The sequence below is a fragment of the Acomys russatus genome, chromosome 29, assembly GCF_903995435.1.
Source record: "Acomys russatus chromosome 29, mAcoRus1.1, whole genome shotgun sequence".
Lineage (NCBI taxonomy): Eukaryota > Metazoa > Chordata > Mammalia > Rodentia > Muridae > Acomys > Acomys russatus.
In genome coordinates, this window is record NC_067165.1 from 14,803,880 (window position 1) to 14,813,584 (window position 9,705).

A 9,705-nucleotide genomic window follows, 5' to 3' on the forward strand; every position below is an offset into this window, starting at 1 on the left:
CCACTCACCAGCTTTGCCCAGTTACACACACACACACACACACACACACATGGCCAGGATAGATCTTTGATTTGGGTTTACTAAATAGAGCTGCTAAACCCAAGCGCCCAAATCAAAGCGAGGCGGGTGTGAAGCTTTCATACCGGCTATAGTGACCCCGCTGAGAGACTGCAATTTACCTCCTCCTGCAGCCAGACAAGGCGGGCTCACTTCCCCCACACCTCCCCAACATCTGCTGTTTGGCCTGCTATTGTTTCGACCGGTTGCATTGAGAGGAAAGCCCAGAACCTCCTTTTCATTTGCACTTTGGACTTCTAATGTTTTTACAAGGTTTTTGTATTTCTTCAGTGAACTACGTTAATCATCCTTCGCCCGGTTTTGTCCACTGGTCAGTTCCTCTCATTGTTAGGGACTTAGCGGACTTGAAAGGGCAGCTGCAGATGGGCGCCCACTGCCGCTTCCTCCCCGCCCTTCTGACCCTCCTCCTCCTCCTCCTCTCCCACCCCCACCCCCACCCCCAGGACTTTCCTTTGCTCTCCAGGGAACCTTTGTCATTCAGATCGGCCCCTGTTTCTCAGAGCCCTGGGAAAGTCATCTCTCACCGCCCTCTTCACCTTTTTCTCCTTTGCTTCCGGAGCCCCACATTCCTGCTGTCCTCCCCACCTCTCTCCACGCCCTGCACGTCCTCCCTCGAAATTCTTCTTGGAGGCTGTAAGCCACAGGGGGCCCGCACTAGAGCGGGAATCCCACCCTCCCCCCCCCCCGCGCCTCTCCTTCCACCCCCACCCCACCCCCGCACATCGGGCTGAAAAGAAAAGGGAGAAGAAAGGTGTTCAAAGGGGCAGCGTGGTCCCCAGGGGATGACCTGGCCCAAAGAGGCGAGGTTGTGTGGTGGGGGAAAGAACCTGCCTGCTGTCTGTTTGACCTTTGAAGGAACCCCTTCTAGAATAGAAGTTGCGTCCCAAATCCTGGTACAGGCTCTCAGTTCACCTTACTAAGTGCACGGGTCACCACCACAAACCTCCTAGGGTCAGGCCTGGCTTCTCCAGGGAAGGTGGGTCCCGGAAAGGTCAGGTTTTCACTTGTTTTGAGAGGGACAGAAAGAACAGACGGGGTGGGTGAGGCTGGAAGGCCAGAGGTCTTGGAGGACAGCGCAGCTGAGCATGATTTGGGGGGCGGGGGGGACACACGAGATGCCCTATTATCCGTGCATTTCACAGGATCCTTGGTCTCAACTCCACTCAGTCGCCTACTGAAGTCATAGGTAATAGGCAGGCCAGCCTGCCCCTGTGCTGCTGCCCCGCCTAGGTCTTAGGGAGACAAGCGTGGACCAGAGAGATCTGAGCAAAGAATATCCGGTGATTGACCGAGTCCGGGAACCCGAGGGCACATCCCAGAAATAGCTGGGCCTGGGGTGCAGACTAATTTATTAGATTGACAGGGAGGATAAGAAAAGAAGGTATCACTGGGTAGTGGTGGCGCACGCCTTTAATCCCAGCACGCAGGAGGCAGAGGCAGGCGGATCGCTATGAGTTCGAGGCCAGCCTGGTCTATAAAGTGAGTCCAGGAGAGCCAAGGCTACACAGAGAAACCCTGTCTCGGAAAAAAAAAAAAAAAATCGCACGCAGAGGGAAGGTCGCCTAAACCCAGATTGGGAAATAAAGTATGGCTTCTTTGAGCCTGAGGAGCTGTTCACGAGGGTAGCGCACACGGGAAGCAAGCGAGGGGCCCCAAGGCCAGAACCCCCAAACTTGAAGCGAGGTATGGCATGCCAAACCCTAATTTCACCAAGATCCGGCAAGGGATGGCGGCCGCCGGGAGCTGGGCAGTGGGGGGGCGGGGGAGGGGGCGGGGAAGTAGCCGAAGCCCTCGCCCCCTCGTCCCTCATGCCGGGTCCCCGCCCCGGCCCGGCCTGCACGTAGTGCTCGTAGGCTCCGGGCGGAGCCGAGGCAGGTAACAAAGCGGCCTGTGTGGGGCGGGCGCCAGGGCTGGGCCAGGAGGAGGAGGAGGAGGGAGGTGGGTGGGTGGTGAGGAGCAGGGGCCCAGGAGGGATCTGTGGAGCCAGGGTTCTGTCCTCCACCCGAAGTAGGCACCACGATCCTTGCATTCTGGCGGGATAACTCAGGCCCAGACGCAGAAAGAGACTGGTCTCGGGGGTCTGTACGGGAGCCCCACAACGCACAGCCCTGAGTTAGGCTGGCCAGGCACGGAGTGAACTCATGGTGGTCTTGTCAGTACACCCACTTTGGTGCAAGGACAGGGACCGCCCCAGGCCCCTGGGCGGGATCGCGTTGATGTGTACCTTCTGGTGCTGGCTTTGGTATGCCTTATCCGGGAGGCCATTAGTTTACTTGGATGAACGGGTTTCTAAGCGGCACAAAGGATGGGGGGGGGGGGGGGTGGCGCTGATGAGATTAGGAAGAGACCCATGACACCCCGCACGTCTCTCTCCGTAGGCTACCTCACACAAATTGTGTCCACACCTGACAACACACACGTGCAGGTGGGTCAGCTACTCAAGCAGAGCTGGAGGGTGAACTCAGAATGACCCTTTGGGGCCATATCCCTACCCCCCCCTTCTGCCCACCCCCTGGCTTTTTGTTAGATAGGAAGGGGATGGAATAAAGATAATTTGGGAGGCAAAGTCTTTGGCTTCCAAGGGGCTGCCTTCTCCTAGGGCCTCACTGGCCCAGCTCATTGTAGGGTGACCTCCCATCCCCCACCAAAGCCACCAAATGGAGGTCAGAGGACCACCCAGGATAGGCTTTGAGGGTACAAGAGAAAAGGGAGCTAAACTGCCCTGGCAGAGCCCCCTACTACATGGGAGAGAGAGTGCCAGGAGTTAGTGCCAGCCTCAGATGTCTCTTTCAGTAGTATCCTGAGTGACCCCTGTGGCTATGATGTGGGGTCTTGCCTTCAGGATTGCTTTACAGGTCCCCTGGGGAGAGGAGCCTGGGCACCCACTCTTACCCTGATCCTTACAGCCTGGAGCTTGGAGAGCAGGAGAGAGAACCCCTGAGGTCTGGTGCAGTAGCCTATGGGTGAGCTAGAGAGGCACCAGACCAGACCCAGGTCTCAGGGATGCTGTGGCCATTGCACAGATAAAACCTGGGGCTGCAGTCCCAGGTGCTAAGGGCTTAAGAGCAGAATTTAAGAAAGAAGGAAGCTCCCCACGCACACATCCGAGAAAATGCAATTGTAGGTGGCTGAGTGATATCTCAGACCGTGCAAAGAAAACCCACTCACTGCACAAGCAAGCAGGGACTTGCGGCAGACTGTCACTGTTCTGACTCTGGGGTAGTCACGTAGCATCTTCCCAAGATCAGGAAGCCCTCAAGCTCAGCTCCTGGCCTGAGATAGCACACACACCAGCAGCCCCTGCTGTGCTTTCCCAGCAGTCAGTTCTCAGCACAGGTGCTGCTGTTATCTCCCTAGACTCAGGCCCTCCTCCATCTTAGTGACCACCGTGGTCTGTGGCAATTAGGGCCAAATGACAGAGCCTGCTTGAAGGCAGGCCTGGGAACCTCTTGGCTGTACGTCCTTGGAGAGCCATTTCTCTCTCTGGGCTTTAGTGTCATCTGTAAGAGGGAGACAAACAAGCCGGGCAGGTATGGTAGCACACACCTTTAATCCCAACACTCTAAAAGCAGAGGCAGGTGGATCACTGTGAGTTCCAGGCCAGCCTGGTTTACAGAGCAGGCCTCTGAAGCAACTAAGACATGTATGTTTGCCTCCCCTGTCCTCCCTTTTTTTTCTCTCTTCGAGACAGGGTTTCTCTGCGTAGCCTTGGCTGTCCTGGACTCACTCTGTAGACCAGGCTAGCCTCGAACTCAGTGATCCGCCTGCCTCTGCCTCCTGAGTGCTAGGATTAAAGACCTGCACCACCACGCCCGGCTGACCATTACCTTCTTACACACTCAGGAAACGGCCCATCTGGCAGATGAGGAAAGTGAGGTCTAAGCATGTGACACGAATGACCAGCTGGGACTCCAACTGAAGTCTCCTAACTTCCAGGAAAGAGGCATCCCATACCCCTCCTTGTTTATTCAAGTGTGTGTGTGTGTGTGTGTGTGTGTGTGTGTGTGTGTGTGTGTGTGTGTGTGTGTGTGTGTGTGTTCTCACTGTAACAGAGGCCAGCATCCCTCTCCCACCATCAACCCTGACATTGCCATCAGAGCATGTATGCCTTTTCCCCTTATGGCTTCAGCCATGGCAAAGCAACGGACCCCAGCATGTGGATCCCCCTCTCCTTCCCTCCAGTGATAGAGGGGGGACCTGAGAGCCATGAGTACACAGCTGCTGCTGCGGGCGGGCGAGTCAGGGGCTGCCATGCAATGGAGACACTGAATGTGCCCGCACTCTGGAAGGTAGAGCTGCAACGCTGCTGCGTGCAGGGCTGGCTGGCTACACTAGCCTCCTGGCTGTGAACTTCCCAGCAGAGCCCAGGGAGTAAAAGCACAGCCTTCAAAGCCAGACATCTGACATGCACCAGTCAGATGAGTTGCCTAGGCAAACTGGCCCCTCTCTGAGCCTCAGTTTCCTCACCTGTAGTATAGGAATGCTGAGTCCTCCCCCCAATAGACCAATTGAGCTGACTGGACGAGAACAGAAACAAATGTCTGAATCCAGAGCACGCAGGGGTACAAAGATGTGTCTTCCCAATCTCCAACCCACCCCTTCCTTCCTCTCCTCCCCTTCCCTGTCCTCCTCATCTTCCCCCACCCCCAGAAAAAAAGAGTTGTGGGCTAGACATAGGGGCAGAAGCCTTTAATCCTACCATTCAGGAAGAAGCAGAGACCGGTGGATCTTTGTGAGTCTAAAGCCAACCTGGTCTACACAGCAAGTTCCAGGACAGCCAAGCCTACATGGTAAGACCCTACCTCAAAAAACAAACAAAAAGGCTGGGGTAAGATGGTGCACACCTTTAATCCCAGCGCTCAGAGGGCAGAGGCAAGTAGATCTCTGTGAGTTCAAGGCCAACCTGATCTACAAAGTGAGTCCAGGACAGGCAAGGCTACACAGAGAAACCCTGTCTCAGGGGTGGGGGAGTGGGGAGGGGTAGGGGGAAACAGACCTGTGGCCCCATTACTTTTCTCCCATGGTTCAGAGTCTATTGTGAAATGCCATGGGAAGGAGAGCAATCCAAAAGTGGTGTCTAGGAAGGTGCTCATACTAATTTTCTGAATCCTCGGAACATCACCTTCCAGGACAAGTTATCTTTTCCTGATTTGTCCAAGCAAGCCCCAAAAGCCATCACCAGCATCTTTGAAAGAAGAGAGAAGTAAAACAAGTATATGCAGAGGAGAGGGCCGTGTGAAGACACGCAGAGATTGGAGCGACGTGGCCAGAAGCCACCAGAAGCTGGACGAGGCGGAGAGCGGTTGCTCCCACAGAGGTGTGGAAGAGTGCAGAAGCCTGCTGCCGCTTTCTTTTAGACTTCCTCCTCCACGGGAAAAGCACATTCCTGCGATTGCCAGGCACCCAGCCGGGCAACTGGTTCCAGCAGCCGTGGGGACACTAACATAGGTCTAGAGACCACAGCAGCATTCAACCAGTAGTCGCCTGCCCCTGCCAAGCCAAACCTGGACCTACATAGGAGCTCAGCCAGCCACCCAGCTCTGAAGTCGGATCCTGGGGGAGTGGGGGATGGGGCATGATGTCTGCGTCAGGGCAAAGGGAGATTTCTCCTCTACCCTCCTAACTGTGGCTGGAATAAACTGTCCAAGACGGAGATGCAGACAGGAGACAGGGTATACACGCTAATTAACATGCATGAAGGGAAACAGTCCAGCATGCAGGACACCATGGGAGTGTGACTACCCAGGAGCCCAACCTGACTGCAAATTTTCAACAGTTTCTTTTCCTTACAGGGGAGGTGAGAAGGACGCACAAGAGTTTTGTTTTTTGGTTTTTTGTTTTGTTTTGTTTTGTTTTAAGAGGAATGGTAAGTGAATTTGGGAGGGACTCACAGGAATGTGAGAACATACAGTTCTTATGAGCCCGAGTGAGTCAAGAGAACGGGTAATGGATTGTAAATTATTGTGTTTGGGACCAAAATAGAGGACAATGGTATATACGACAAAAGTCCACCTTACGGTGTTGACAGACCTCAGGCATTCTTCCTGCAGACAGGCATTCGTGGTCCGGCTCTAGCTAGTGCGGTCTCAGAACACCGAAGGCATCTGCATTTCCCTTTTGGTGGATCTGGCCGGCTAGATAAGAGAATTTTACAGACTGCCTCTCCCTGCTCTGAGAGGAGGAAGAGCCTTGACTTGAGGGTATGCTCTGAGACCTCTCAGCACGTCAAGGGCCAGACTTTGGGGCATCTTTCCTGCCCATGGGCTACTCACTCTGGGTCACGGCTGCCATCTGCTCTGTGCCCTGCCTGCCCGTGCTGGAATGAAGCAGCAGCTTGCCTGGCCCATAGACCCCAGTGGGAGGTGAGAGCAGGTCATGCCAACTGGCACCGAGCCCTGGCTCGTGGGGAAGAACCACTCATGGGGAAATCAGAGGGCCTACATTTAATTTCGCTTCTGCATTGACTTGCTGTGCTAATCAACTCACCCAAGCCACTCAGCCTGACTATACGTGCCTTCTCCACTGCCAAAGGCCTAGGCTGTCAGGTGTGATTTTCACAGCCCCTGTTCGTTCTGACTGTGAATAAACAGAGGGAGAGGGGGGCTTAGGAAAAAAAATAAAATAAAATGAAGATCGTCAATGCCAAACGGTCAAAATGTTCAGGCCTCAGAGCAGGTTCGACTCCTTCATAGACTGGATGAAGAAACAGCAAACCTCAAAGGCTGGGAGGAGTTAGAGGTGTTCACTGTGGGGGTAGAGAGATAGTTGGGTCTGTCCACACCTGCAGCTGCCCAACAAAGTACATTTGCTCCATGGACCCTTGCCCTCTGCTTTGGCCTGAGTGTTTCTGTCCAGCATTCATACATTGAAATGCTGGCCTCAGGGGGTGATGTTAGCTGATGAGCCCTGGGTCATGAGGACACGATTGGGATCCAAGCACTTAGAGACTCTGGAATGCTAGCTAGCTCAGGCCACCATGTGAGGACATTGCCAAGAAGATGCTATCTATGACTGAGGAAGAAGCCCAAACGGGACACAATCTGCCCCATCCCTGAATCATGGACGTCCCAGCCTCTAGAACTATAAACCATTTAGTCCAACAGTTCAAACCAACCACGAATCCTCTGGACAGAACCAGTTAGACCAACAGGGATGTATCCAAGGACCACCAACAGTCAGTGATGGAAGGAAAAAATGACATGGTTGGAGACTTGAATTGGGAAAATATGATGGGGACATGGAGGCAGAGAAGCCATGACATGGGACAGTCCAGAGACTGAGCCTGTGCAGCCAATGACTGGGCAGAGAAACCAAAGGCAGGGTTAGTATCCATGAGGACGGTGAAGCAAACAGGTGGGTGAAAGCAGTGGTAAAGACATCAGATACAGGACTTTTCAACCTTGAATATGTAAAGAACTCTTCCATTTAATAACAAGAAACAACTGAAATATTTGAACAGATTCCATATAGAGACGCTGTCTGAATGACCCAGCGGTATGCAGAAAGACTTGGAGGGAGACTCCACTATTGGCAGTTAATGGTCAAGGAATGGTGGTGGGGAAGAGAAGAAGCCATTTTCCCCAGTGATGTAGCCACCGCTTGTTTGCCCATGCTCCAGTAAACAATCTAGTAAATAGAGCTACACTAATGTCCATGCAAAAAACCCTAACTAAACTCAGTGTGTTTTACACACGCGAGAAAGAGACATTGCGTAGGTCAGGCATTGCTCAAAGGCCCATGACAGAAATGGCGACCAGGCAATGGCCTGCACCAGCCAGTCCCAATTGAAGTCATATAACCGGATGATCCTGGTCCCCTGGGGGGAAAAAAAAAACACGTGCTGGAAAGATCTGAACCAATCAGTCACTAATGTGACCATATGTGGCCTAATGCCTTTGTATTGGGTGACAGGGCATTCAGCCTCAGCCCTATATCAGCATAAGCCCCTGTGATTGCTCCTTAGTCCACCCAATCACCTGCGTGCCTTTGACCAGGGTCGCCGCCATTTTGGATGGTTGGCTGACCCCTGCATGCAGGTTCTTTCTGCAGAATTAATGCTCTTTGTCTTTATATGCTGTTTGAATCTGGGGTCTTCCTTCAGCGGTTTTTGGACCCTTACATTATGAAGTCAGGCTTGGTGGCACACATCTTTAATCCCAGCTCTTCAGAGGCAGAAGCAGGTGGATCTCTGTGAGTTCAAGACCAGCCTGGTCAACATAGTTCTAGGATTAGTGAGAGCTACACAGTGAAACACTGTCTCTCACCCCCTACCCCCCCCCCAAAAAAGAAAGAAATTTGTTGGGAAGAAGGGGTTTTGTGGAATTGTGGGTAAGGAGACAGTAATGGGGTCGTATGATCAAAACATTCTATACACATATGTAATGTTGAAGGAGAAGCAAAACATGTTTAATAGGATAACTTCTATTTATTCGTTGACAATTTCATACATGTTATCAGTGTACTTTGATCACATGCACCTCTAGATCCCCAAGCATGAAGACACCCCCCTCGCTTTGTCGATCAGACTGGAAGACACACACTGCTACACCCAGCTTTTCCTCTCTCTCTCTCTCTCTCTCTCTCTCTCTCTCTCTCTCTGTGAGTTTGTTTTGTTGTTGTTGACTCACTGAGTCCAATTGGGGCTGCTTATTGGAATACTGGAACACTGACTGATTTTGTTGCCTTGACCTTGACCCATAGCTCCAGTGGGTTTATGGGTGCAATAGTCATGTCAGATTCGGAAGACAGAACTTCACAGCACACCTCCCCGTTCTCTAGGTCTTAACGTTCTCTCCACATAGCCCTGCTGCAATGTTCCATGAGCCTTGGGGAGAAGGGTAACGTATCCCTGAACACTCAATAGTCACTTACTCTCAGCGCTTTGACCAGTTATGAGTCTCCGCATTAACTGCTGACCACTGCAGAGAGAAGCCTCTGTGGCCACGGCTGAAAGCCTCGCTAATCCCTGTATAAACACAGATACTTAGGAAGGTAGTTTGACAATATTTCCACTTAGTAAGACATCAGTAGTAAGTCATGCCCTCTCTCTCCCCACGCCACAGCTATGGCCAACCTAGTCATGGGTTTATAGTACTAGGCATGAATTCCCCTATGGAGCAAGGTCTCAAATCCAAACCAGAAGCGATTGGTTACCGCTGTAACTTTTATGCCACTATTGCATCAGGGGAACATCTTCAGGTCAGGATTGTAGCATGAGGGCTTCACCATTGGACAATATCACTGATGGCTTTTCTACTCCCAGGATTCATAAAACACCTTCCGGCACTGTGATAGCTACCCAGTAGGAAGGCTGTTTTATGTCAGTTCCAGTCTGATCTTTCTATGTCCTGCAAGCAAAGTATATTGTGTCTTTATTGGGTCTTACCATGTAGTTGTGGTAGGCAACCAAAGCAATTGACAATAACTGTGTGGTCTTGCCCTCTGGGTCCTCACTGACCAATAACCCCAAGGGATGTATTCCAACCTCGGCACTGAAATTGTCAGTTAAGAACTCATGTCTTCTATGCGAAGCACTGTCCACCTATGCAGGCACTTGTGTTGAAATTCCTCTCCTTCTTAATTACAGTTTATTATTAGCTTATAAAGTAGGGGGGTTCCCATTCATAC